We start from the raw sequence: 12,679 nt of genomic DNA, 5'->3' as shown, positions 1-12,679 counted from the left end.
TCTAGGAGGGCAATCGGAGTCGGGGACTGAAAGAACTTGTTACCACTGCTAATGCCTCTGGTTCTGCACCAAGCCACGGGCAATCTTGACAAAGCCTGCCAGGATGTCTCTCCTCTTGATTTGTGTGTTCTCCACATGTCAAGGTTAACCTTTATTTTGTTTTAAATACTTTCTAACCTTTTTTCCTCCTTTAGAAATAACCTACAGAGAGGAAAACCAATTACGGAGGCAGAGAATTACCATTAAAGGATTCCCCAGAGACATGAAGTAAAGCACACTCCCTCCTGTCTCCACCTGCAGCTGACCCTTGAGGATGGTGGAAGGGCTGACCAAGGGCAGACAACCCATTATACACTGTAGGGAGCCAGGCAACAGCATGACAGTGCAAGGCCACTGCCGGCTTCCAGCCTGCTGTGTGCAGGTGGCTGGGCTGGCCCCTGCGTTGCTGTCTGTGCATGGCTGGCTGAGCCAGTCGGTAATTCAGGAGGTTTTCAGACTCTGTGTTGACTCTATTGTCTTAAGCAGAACCTACAAGTAGGGCAAAGCAACACAGCTTTGCTACCTAACCCATGAACCACAGCCATGTGTTGTAGCTGATCACAAACCTCCTGACCCACTGGAAAAACAGCTTGTGCAAAATGTTACAGCACATTTTCCTACCAACTTCGGCTAGGGGGAGCAACCAAACCCGCCAGCCAGTCTGTAAAGTCACATGCTGTAAAATATCTAATCAAATCTGACGTTAACAAGAGGAGAGAAAAAAAAAAAAGAAAAAAAAAAGAAAGAAAGAAAAAAAAAGGTATAAGGTATATTATATCATTATAAGGTATAATATCCCAGTTTCTTCTCCTCTCTAACCTCAAAGCAAAACCCACCTCTACCCATGCAGCTCTCCCATGGGAGAAAGTATGAAGGGAAGAGCACATCACAGCATCACAGCTGTGGCCACATCATTTAATACATTAGTGGAAGAAGTTCAGACAAAAGAGGGCTCTGAGAAGTACTAGAAATGCATTCTGGAAGAAAGTGACGGTCATACAGTTCATAAGTATAAGCCACTTTTAGGGGGCAGCAGTGGGGGGACAGAAGCTTAAAATTAGGCCAATTATTCAAAACAATATCTCCTTCAGAACTCTAGGGGGATACAGGGAGAGAGGAGGAAGGACACACCAGGGCAACAGAGTTTATTTCTGCGTTTCCTGAAATCAAAGAAACATCCCTGGATGCCTGCACTCTGACATTACACTACCCTGAGAAGGAAAAGAGCGTGTTCAGGGATGCTCTGACGACACTGGGAGTCCATTTTACAGCACTCTGAGAGAACAAGGGAGGCTTTCTGTGCCTAATCACATGGGAGATATCTGTTCCTGCATCCTGAAATGCTTCAAATAGTAGTTGCTTCTAATGGGATACACACTGGGTACAATTAAAGTCTCTGATTGCAACACTTCAGTGACACCTCTCCCCTGCAAGCTCAACTTGTGCCACTTAGAAGAGAGAGCTGTGAATAACAAATAAAAATGAGTAGCTTCTTTCCTTGAATTGTCTTATTTCCACCTTCAGTAAAATGTTGAAACTAAAAATAAGCAAAACATATTGCTATTTGAACATCAGGCTCATATTTTTTTTGAATAACTGAAAGCAGCATATCCAAAAATATTCAAAATAAGTGAAACACATTTCAAATTTTGCAGTAGGTGAAGTTCTCAATCTATTTTTGTTTTAAATACCACTCAGATGGTTTTATTTTTCCTACTGAAGAAAAAAATATGGACTTCATTATTTAAGCTTCTGGTATCCAAAACTACCATAAAGAGTCAGCTGCTAAGGACTTGCATTGCCAGTGGTTTGGGATCTTAGCCAAAATCACAGATTACCAAAACAAATCTAGCCCTGCATAGGACGGAATGGAATGGTTCAGTTTGAGAAACCATGCTGGTCTTTCATTGAATAAAATGATAAAAAAATAAAATAAACTAAAAATCCCTGAACCCCAAGCCCCCTCCAATTACAAAGCGTCTCAAACAGTCTTGCTGTTTATTTTGGGAAACATTGAGACTGGGGGCTTGAACACTCTGTTTGGAGGGAGCGGGTGTTAGTAGATTATGTTACATCAAATACTTGTATCAGACGTAGGTTGCTAGCCCCATTACGTTTAGCATTCTTTCCTCTACTTGTTTGTAGCTATACGTAGGGTAGAGTTTCTCAAAGCCTATGCTTTAATAGGAAAAAGACATATTATATCAGGTTACAGGGCACCAAAGAGAGAGCCTAACTCTGGGGTTTTCCGCCTTACTCTTATCTACAGAGAGTAACTCACAGCATCCTAGTGCTTTCCTCAAAAAAGAATGCAAACACGTCTGTTTTTTTTCCAGCTTTCTGAGAAGGAAGAAGCTCACCTGTGGGATGCTTTGTTTTTGAGAAAAAGAGAAAAAAAGTTACCCTTGCTGCTGAAGAAGAGAGTCAGAGATGTGTTTTACATAAAGCACCAGATCTGGCCAGGGTAGTGATTTGCCTGACTTTGCCTGACCGTGGCCATAGCCTGGCTCACGTAGACAGTCATCTTCTCCTCCTTGCTGACAGCTTTATTCGTCCAGTGAAGCAAAGCTGTCATCGGAAGCCTTTGCCAGGGAAGGAGCAGTGACCTCTCAGGTGGTTGGGATCGACACCAGGCAGAGTTAGACAAGCGCTGCCTGCTTTCCCCTCACATGGGAGCCAGTCCCGGGGGTACCAGGCACTGAATTAGCAGAGACCTCATCTTTCAGTTCATGTTGTCTAATGCAAGACCAGTGGGGCATAAAGTTTCTATTATCTATGTTTTAATAATGGATGAACCTCCCCTCCTCCCGCTCCAAAAAGCCCGGCATTTAACCCTGCTCCAGGCAGATGACGCAGCTGGTCCTTTGTCTGCTCGACTCCTTCCAGATGGGTATCCAGTGCCACCTGAGCTGAGTAGGCTGAGGGAACATTTTGTTACTTGCCTTTGATTTCAGACACCAGAGGCTTCCCCTTCTGAGCTCAACTTTATTTAGGCATTAGTTTTGCGTTTATGTTAGACCTGAGGATGATCAGGGGATAAAAAGTGCTCCTGAGGCTCTGAATTTTCAACTTCGCTTCCTCAGTTATTGCTTACTTATTGACCAACTATCAAGGATGCCAGGGAGTATTATTTTCCTGGGTGACAAAAGTCCATTCAGACAACAGGTCCTCATATTTGGATCTCCAGATCTGGCCTGATCCAAATACCTTCCTGCCAGGTTGCAGAATGACAAACACTGACGCTGTCACCCTTTATGACTGCTTTTATCAGCACAAGGACACTCTTTCCTCTGACAAAGTTAATTTGGAAGTCCAGGTTATTAGCACAGAGTTAGGAAAATGCTAGAAACAGTTGAATGATTCATCGTTATTTCATAAAAAAATATTACACTACTAAAGAAAACTATGTGAAAAATTTTTAAGTGAAACGGGAAAAATAAAACACAAAACGTGCAGATGTGTAGAAAGTTGTAATAGAAGTGTTCAGGTTGGCCTGTGGAGAACAAGGGGGAATGGTGAGGCAGGAAAGCACCAGAAGGAACAACAGAAGGTTTTGCTGGCACTTAGCTCTGCAAGTCATCATAATGACAGCACATCTACGTGCTGCTTCTGAGGAGACCCAGGTGGGGAAAACAATGGACTGCCTAGAACAAGGGATGGCAGTAAAGAGAGGATGATGAAGAAGATGAAGAACAAGGTTGGAGCTCTTAGACACCCAGAGACAGAGATTAGAGACAGTGAGTAAACCCAGGTGACTCACAGAGGTGGGAAAGGATGGAGAGATAAAAGTTCCTCTTCACAGCAAGCTCCTCAAGAGTTTAAAATGCTTGTGAATGTGAGAAGGGGAGTGTGAGCAACTAAAATCAGCTTGTTTTATAACAGAACTACCTTCCTTTTCTGTAAAGGCTAACTCTAAGATGTGCTACAATTGCAATGTTATTAGGCATGTTTAGGGCTTGTTCAGGTGTCTGTGCAGCATAGCTCCAGCCTCCATCACTTAAATTTTTGGCAAAAAAAAAAAAGGCAAAAAAAAACCACAATACATGTGTAAAGCATACATGAATGTTTCAATCTTCAGCTGACAAACAAACCCCATGGAAATCGAAGAGGTGGTCTCTGCTCCCCATGCCAGCCATTGCTGGTGCTGTACCACCCTGCTGGTTAGCGTCAGATGGATAGCTTCATGCAGTGCTAAGAATACCTTCTGCGTGCAGATCAGGGGTAGTACTTCATAATTTATGCTTGATTAAGCTTGATGGGACTGAGCCATAAACTTCAACATTTTGAAGCTCCAAATTCACTTCTTTAGCTTGGGCCATACATCACTTAAACAAAAACACTTTGATGGCTGTCCTAACAGTTGTGGATTTCTAGCTTTTTGCCTAGGGAAAACACCAGAACATTTTCTACTTAACAGTTCATCACAAAAAAAGCACAAATAAAACTAATTTATTTGGTTCAGAACTGTCAGTCAAGAAAAGAATTATAGACCTGTCTTGTTTTCAAATACGATCTGTATGACAGAGGATTAATCAATAACCTACCATTCACAAAGCACATTGCAGAAATCATGTCCAATTTTCTGACTCTCAGACAAAAAAAAAAGTACACAGTCAATTTTAATAGTGAAATGACTATACTTATCTCTTCTAAACAAGATTATATTATCAGAGGAACTCAGGGAAGACAGAAATTCAACTCCTCTCAAGCAAAGCAGGACAGAAGGGAAATGGCACATGGCCAGCAGGAGATGTTACAGCCTTATCCCATCTGCACTCGAGAAAGTGACCTCCTTCCCTTGGACGTTGGATGTGTCCCACAGTGACTGTCAACAGTAAGGTCTAGACAGAAATTCTCCTTGAAAAACACCTTCCTCTTTAATTCCCAGAGTTTCAATTTGCAATGAAGCAACTGTGACAACTATTGGGTAAGAAGTGGTGAGGTGGTTCTACCATAAAGTGCAAACTCACATTGTGCCCCCTACCTTCTGCTGGAAGACCCCACACATCTGTTCAGGGGGAATTAAAAACTTCAGGTGTCCGACACAGAAGTCACAGTACCTTGTATTTCTGGCATATCTTGGTATCTACATTCCACGGTGCTGGAAGAGGTCAGATGCAGTTTGCATCCCTATCAGCAGTGCTAGCACTAAAACGGTGGAAGTACAGAGCCATTTTAATGGAACAATAAGAATCAATAACATGCAAAATGTATCACCATTCCATTCTAGGAGAAACAATGATGCACAGGGAAAGAAGTGTCTTTGCTGGTTCTCAAACCAAATCAACCATGAATACATTTAGAAAAATTAAAATCAAGTCATCCTCCTGCCTCATGCATGCCTCAATCCACATTACATTTCCTTATTTAGTGGTGCAGCTTACTGGGAATTGCATATACATTTTAATTGATTTTCATTTGTGTGCTTTCATGAGAAGAGCCCAAGCTCTGCAGTTGGATATCAATGGCTGGACAAGCTATTTGAACAGCTGAGCAGGTTCCAGTTTTCACTTTGAACAAATAAATGAGGCCAGCTGAAAAATTTTAGAATGACAAATCAGAGCTGGCCTTTCGCTTTTATTTATTTTTCATGCAACAGCAAATGACACATTAAATAAAGGCTTGTCTTATGATTTGTTGTGCTTACAATGTAACATGTTCAGGGGGAAGATGTTATAATTGAAAAGGCTTACTGAAGAAAATTCTTACGGTTTGTCTCCCTGTGAAGAGGTGCTGAGTTAGAAGGCTAATGGAGACTTTCTCACAAGTTAAGAGAAGTTAGTGTTACAGTCAATCATAAACCCAAATTTAACTCTTTTCATCTGAGTGAATGAGCAGGTAGGTTTGATCATTTTTTTATGTCCATGATCAAATTGGTTGAATTTATCTGTGTTTTATAGGAGACATATCTTACTCTAATGTTGCAGAACTAAGTGCCTACAAAATTGACTTAGAAAAATCAGATGCTTGGAAACCATAAATTCTGAGTGTTTATACAAGTCAGAAACTACCAAGGCAAAATTATTAAGTTGGATTTTTTTTTTTCCCCAGATGATTACTCAAGCTCCAGCTCTTCAGGCTTTACCTATGTGGTCTGGCACACCAACGGGTTCAGATGAAAATAAGTGTAATGGATCAGACTTCTTGTGGTGTAACTTAACTCCAAGAACCCCAATATCATCTTACATCTGACATAGCTTTGGCCTTGTTAGTCCAGATGTCTTTCCAGTGCAGGGATGTAGGACAACTACATAGAATATTTTGAGGCCTTTGCCTCTTAAGTTAATGGATATCCTCTTAAGCTGGAACCGTGGTTGGTTCTTTCACTTCTCAGCAGTGCAGGAAAAGGAGGACAGTTTCTCAATGCTCACAGCCTTGCTCGGTACAGTACAACTCTCTAGAAAGTCTATGGGAGTTACAAGTGCGCAATAATTACATGGCTGGGACTTTATGAAGACAGCAATAACATTAGTAAAACAGCATGGCTAATTTGCTATTCAGGGACTTTTTTTTTTTCCTAAGTCATTTTTAATTACTATTCTTGTTTCCTTGCCCACCGCCCTCCCCCCCGCCCCTTCCTCTCTGAAGAGCTGTGGAATTTCGATGCTAAAGGAGAAGCTGATTATGCTGCACACTGGCACCGAGCTGTCCAGGCTGCACACAAAAGATCATGAATAGGCAGGCGTGTACTTGCTCCAAATATAGTTCAGACGCTACTTAGGCATTTAGAATCAAAGATCTGCTACTAGCAACAAGTCCTCCAAAAGCGTGCGATTTGGCATGCCTGGAGCTGTTAAGTGGATGCAGGCAAAAAAATGCTGAAGTTATGGGGAAAGAATATGAAGGGTGCTAATTGCCATCTGCCAATGCCTCAGAAAAAAAAAAAAAAAAGTCTTTGCGATAGACTTTCAGCATGGGAAAATGTAATAGCAGCAACAAAGTGTTTATAGGAGAATACATCTAACAAAGCAAGAAGCGCTCAGACTTAAGGGACACCTGGCAGCAGAGGAAAATGCTTCTGTGCTATAAATCATACATTAATGCTTCTGCTCCAATGTGCATCTGTTGCTCTTTATTCTTGAGAATCCTTAGATATAAGGTCCCCTCTCTGAAATACTAATCAGCAAAATAACAAAATAACAACAAATAATAAATAAATAAAAGGGGCTGGTTTCTACAACATCTTGTGCTGGCATTTCTTCTTCCACAATTGCATTTTTAGTGGACAATCAGATCTGAATACAGTGATGAGTGGCAAGATGCTCTGTGCCTATCACACACCTCAGCTCTGGCAATCCTGTAATGAACTGAACAACCTCCCTGCTTTTGCTCAGTAAAATCAGACTATTTTAAGCTATGTGAAGTATAGTCTTGATAACTGTAACTAACCTTTAAATTAACCAGTAGGGATATTACCCTTTCCATGCAGGACTGTTTTGGTGAGTTCAGCTGGGGAAGCTTGCCAGACCTTTTCCCTCTTTAAAGATTAGAGGGAATCTTGGCTTACTACGTAACAAAATGACCTCAGAAATAGAGGGCTGTCATCTCAACTTTTGCCATGAATCCCAGAAATGTTTGTGTGGCTTTTGTCATATATTACACATAAAGTGGACCTTCAGCTCCAAAAATATGAGGGATTTCCCAGGAGGAAATACGCTCACGATTTTAGTAGCACACACACACAGTGATTCCCATGATTTTGGGGCTGTCAGATTGACACATAAATAAGTGTGATCCTTTTTTCACTGACAGGCTTAGCAGGCGTTTGTCAGGACAGATGGCCCACTCCTAGCTGTGCACCATTTCCAGGCAGAAACCCAGAAGCCTTGTTCTTTCTGGGACTGGCCACTTGAGAAGTTGTGCCTACATTGCAATCTAGCATTGCACGGTCATACCTACATGCATTAAAGCACCTAAAGTCTTCGTGAGCTCCAGCCTTGATTGGAGTGCCAGCCAGCAAGAAAGACAGCAGCTGCCTGCTCTTTGTAGACCATCCAAGGTCCAGCTGAAGCTCTGGAGAAGCTGGCCTGGCCCTTACCCCCGGAGCATGTGAAGTGACCCTGGAGCAAGCCCAGATGTGGCCAACCACGAGAGGGAGACAAGCTCACACGCTTGCCCAAGCACAGCCCTTGCTGTTGGGGAGGTTTCAGGAGGTCCACTTGTGACTGTGAGTGATGGCAAATTTGCGACGGGGTGGAGAAGAGCATGCTGTTACAGCAGGTCTCACAGCCTGCTTGCTGCCACAGTCTCCAGGGTAGCCGAGCCATGCAAGAACTCGTCCAAACGAGATGGAGGACATAAAGATGCTGTCCTTTTTTTCCGAGACCCAGCTTGGAAGGTATTTTTCTCTGTCAAGCTGCTGGACAGGCTGATTACACTGGAATTATCAGGCAAAGCCGGATTTGTTGGTCTTATCTGATGGTTGTCCCAGGTTTTTCTGACTGAAGGAGTGGGACTCATGGGGCAAGAAAGGCAACAAAGGCAGGCTGTTGGGACATTCAAGCACTGTGGGGATAAGCGTGGCATGAAGATAGATCAGATTAGATAAAATAGGCTGGATCACAGACTGTTGGAGAAAAGAAAGGATGTGAGGCAGGTCTGTGAAAACAGCCTAGAAAACACACATTTCAGCCCAGATATGCTCTATCTGCTCAGAAAAGTATTTCACAGAGAAGAAAATTGTCTTGCAATTGTCTTGAATTTATGAAAAATGGGAAGGTCACAGCTGAACCTTTAGAAAATGCTTTAGACAGGCTGAGCTGAAGACAAACAAATGTAGACAAATTTCAAGTCTGACATCCAACTACTTCTCCCTTTCTCATCATTGAGTTTTAATGAATTAGGAAATGCATCCAAGCACATTTGCTATATGAAACCCATGTTTACAACATTTTAAACTCATGTTTTCCTTAGGAGGATATAAACAACTCCAGCTATTAATCATCAGGACCCTCAATTTTGGGAATATTTTAGGTAGGTCCAAACTTTGTGATCTAACTTGTGTGTCTCACTATTAGGAAAATTCCACATTTTCAAATGTTTTCACCACTGGAAAACAGAAAGGTCAAACTATTGAATCAACGTGAAAAACATTCTTTCCTCCAAAACAGCAAAAAAAATGAATTAGATCAGCCGATCTTCTTCTGGTATTAAATGAAGAAAATGATTTCTTTTAGATCAAGCAACAAGCAAAGATGTTAATATTTCAGTAGGGTATAGCTGTAATTTCATTTGACTTTACAGTTGCTTTTCTCCTTTATTTCTGAGAGGCACAGGAGTTTTAGGGATGAAGAAAAACAGGTCTCACCTCCTGTAACGAAAGTGTGATGCACCAGCATGCAGTATCTTCTCAAGGAGAAAAATAACTTAGATTTGGCTACAATGTGTCTTTGAGGAAGATGTACAGGCCTGAAGATGAAGATGAAGGTGGTGCAAAGTGACACCTACCCACTCCATCATCAGAACTCATGATTCTTGACTCCTCTCCAGCTCAGTGAGGCTGAGAGGAAAGGCTGGTGGGAGCACAGAAACAGTTATACCTTGCATATGAAGATGTCACCTACCTCCACCTAATCTCATCTGCAAGATGCAGCAGAAAAACATAGCCAGTACCCATTTTGCATAAGGCTCAAGCCACGCATAACAGAAATGAAATCTATAGCTGGAGAAAGCAACTACTAGGAGATGCTGCAACAGTCCTGTGCGTTTCCTCATGTGAAGGTCTTACACGTCTTTTAAAGTCATGACTCAGGCATTTTTCTGTTCCAACACTGAAGCCTCAGCTCTGGATGAGGTTGCATTTTTACACCTGGCTTGGCAAGCAGGTGTGATCTTTTTTTTTATTGGTCTCATGACAGTTAATCAATGCCTTTATCACCTGCAGATTAAGCTAGTGTAATGCATCATAAAAGGCTGCTAAATTCGGTCATCATTCAGAAATAACTTTTAGCACCTGATACTGGCATCAGGCCTTGCTTCACACGAGAAGCACATTGTACAGTCATGGTCTGAGGGCTCTCTTGGTGTCTGGCAGCTCCCAGGGTAAAAAGGCAGTCCGCTACATCAACATATAAGCAGCTAAGTGATCTGGGACGTGTCTACCAAAGAGCCTGACACTTGCCTTCTCTAAACTTCATTTGCTGCTATAGCAGCTGTCGCATACACCAGTAAATACAAGCCGGCCAGGGACCTGTGTGACACAGCCTGGCCCCACGGGGCCTCTAGGCACCACGCGGAGCTCCTCTGGCACCAGGAGGTAATTACTTTGGTGTCTGTGCGTGGGGAGCGGGATTGCTCAAAAATGTCTGCAGTGCTGGGAGTGTTGCTGCCTCCCAGAACAGGATTTTCACGGCGTGGGTGTACTGCACACAAGGCAGTATGGCATGAAGGCATGTCACAGCAGAGTTTTAGGATGCGAGGCCTCTGAGGACAGCACCAGAGGACACGTGGGGCAGAGGGAGCAAGCCTCACTCATACTGTCTGTGTACATACTGAGGACAGCCCCGGAGCCCTAAACTATGTTTGGGCACTGTACTGTAGAGAGCTACGCCACACAGCCCAAATGTTACTCCTCAGGTCAGCAGCACTGGCCTCACACAGGAGCTTGCAAAGCACAAACAGGTACTGCTCCTTCACTGCACCTCACTGCCCTGAGTGCTTTCCACCCTGCTCTTCATGCTGATCTTATTTATGCTGTGTTTCTCTGAATCACACAAAGACACTTGATCTCCCCCCACACACACACATTAAGTTGCAAACTCCTTAAAGACTTTTGTTAGCGCGAGTGGCATTTTTAGAATTGCAGTGTATGGGTGGTGTGTGCTCCTCCAGTACATGAGCTGCTTATCAATCATTTAATTGGGATGTCTTGGTCTTCACCCAGATGGTCCCTTTCAGCAGATACCATTGTGTTTTAAAACTTTGGATAATTATAGCCCTGTAAATGGAGAGTGCAAGATTTGTTGGCTGCAGCCAGCTCATCTTTCTTCTGTAACAGCCTCATTGTCTAGTCACTGCCTTGTTCACAATGGGAAGAGATCCATGCAAATGGAGACACCCATTTAAAGATGCTCCTCAGCTGGGTAAACAGCAGCAGGAGCCTCGCTGATAGCAAGTCCAGGAAGGATTAAAATCTATCAGTAAGTTTGACTCTGTGGTTTTTCTTTCCTTCCTTCCCTGGGCACACAAGTATCTATGCTGCTCTGTTAGCTGATTTAAAACATTCAAATCCTGTCTACACTGGCCAACAATACCCTGTCAGCACTCAGCTCTTTTTTTTTTTTTTTTAACTTTTAAACAAAGCCAGTTAACCAATTCCTGAGGGAAATGGGCACATCGCCTCTCTGTTGTTGCCCTCCACAACACTCTGGTGAAAATGCAGCTCCGGGCAGAACCTAGGCACTTTTACCAGCACATCCTCTGCTCCCCTCAGATCAGAGGGTCAGCTCCACTGAGGGCCCCCCAGCCGGCTCTGCTGTACCTGGGCAATGCCACCCTGCTCCCCTGGCCTGTGGGCACCAGCAGCTGCTCCTCAGAGCCACGGCTTCTCCGTGTCAGCCCCTGTCCTCTGCATCACATCACAGTGCAGGGGACTGTTTAAAAATCACCTATGTCAAAAGGAAAGATTAACCTCTAAACAAATTGATGGAAGGCAACGGTAAAGAGCTGACACAGCCGATGTCCTTCAGAGACAGTTAATGCATACAAGTCAAAACAGCTGCTGTTGAGATCCTGCGGTGCCCTCCAGCAAGGGAGGTCTAGCATCCTGGCTGTATCCTGGACACAGAGTACCTGGATTTGCTTAAGGACACCTCAGTCAAAGCAAGACCATAACATAGAAATCTCAAAAATAAAATGTCTTGCTCATTGCATTCAAAAAAATCTGAATTCTGCTTTCTTCCATAAGTTTTATAGGCCAGTAAAAAAAAAAAAAAGAAAAAAAAAGAAAAAAAAAAAAAGGATGTGCTGCTTTTTATTACTTTGCAAACCAGATTTTCTGAGTTCCTGTAAGATTCTTCCATGGATGGCTGGAGGACAGGCTGGACCATAAGACTCAGAGGGAAGTCAATTTTTCATCAAAATCCAGATTTGTATATGATATAACTTTTTGGGAAAACACCTATCCATAAAAGCATCCACATAAAAGATTTAACACTCCACTCGATTATAAGACAAGAAAGCCTGAAGCTCACCTCTGCAACCTTAGTGTAAAACCAAAGGATATCAGAATAAACACAGGTATTTTTAAAGTTTACATGAAATATAAACAAACTTTTGGATAAAACATTTACTGTAATTTATCTGTTTGGGAGGATATGCAAAGACTTTGTGAGGAAAGGTTCCTTAATTAAGGAGTTGAGTTATTAGAGAACTTGTAGGTTAAACTATGAGTTAACCACAGTATTTAAGTGACAATAAGGTGTGCTCGGAAATGATGTGTTAGGGCTGGGCATCCTCACAGAACTTTACCAGAGTTTCCTATTCAAATTTCCTTCAGCAAAACCTTCTCAGAAAAGTGACATGCAAAAATTAACAATAGGCGTTTTTTAGGGCAACAATTCAGAAGTTCACCAGAAAGGTACCAACTTCACAAAGGCTTAGGCGTATGAGTAACTCCTCTGAGTCAGAGTCTTGTCATACA

This window comes from Anser brachyrhynchus, assembly GCF_964034855.1.
Source record: "Anser brachyrhynchus genome assembly, chromosome: 2".
Classification (NCBI taxonomy): Eukaryota; Metazoa; Chordata; class Aves; order Anseriformes; family Anatidae; genus Anser; species Anser brachyrhynchus.
This window is presented reverse-complemented; position numbering follows the sequence as displayed.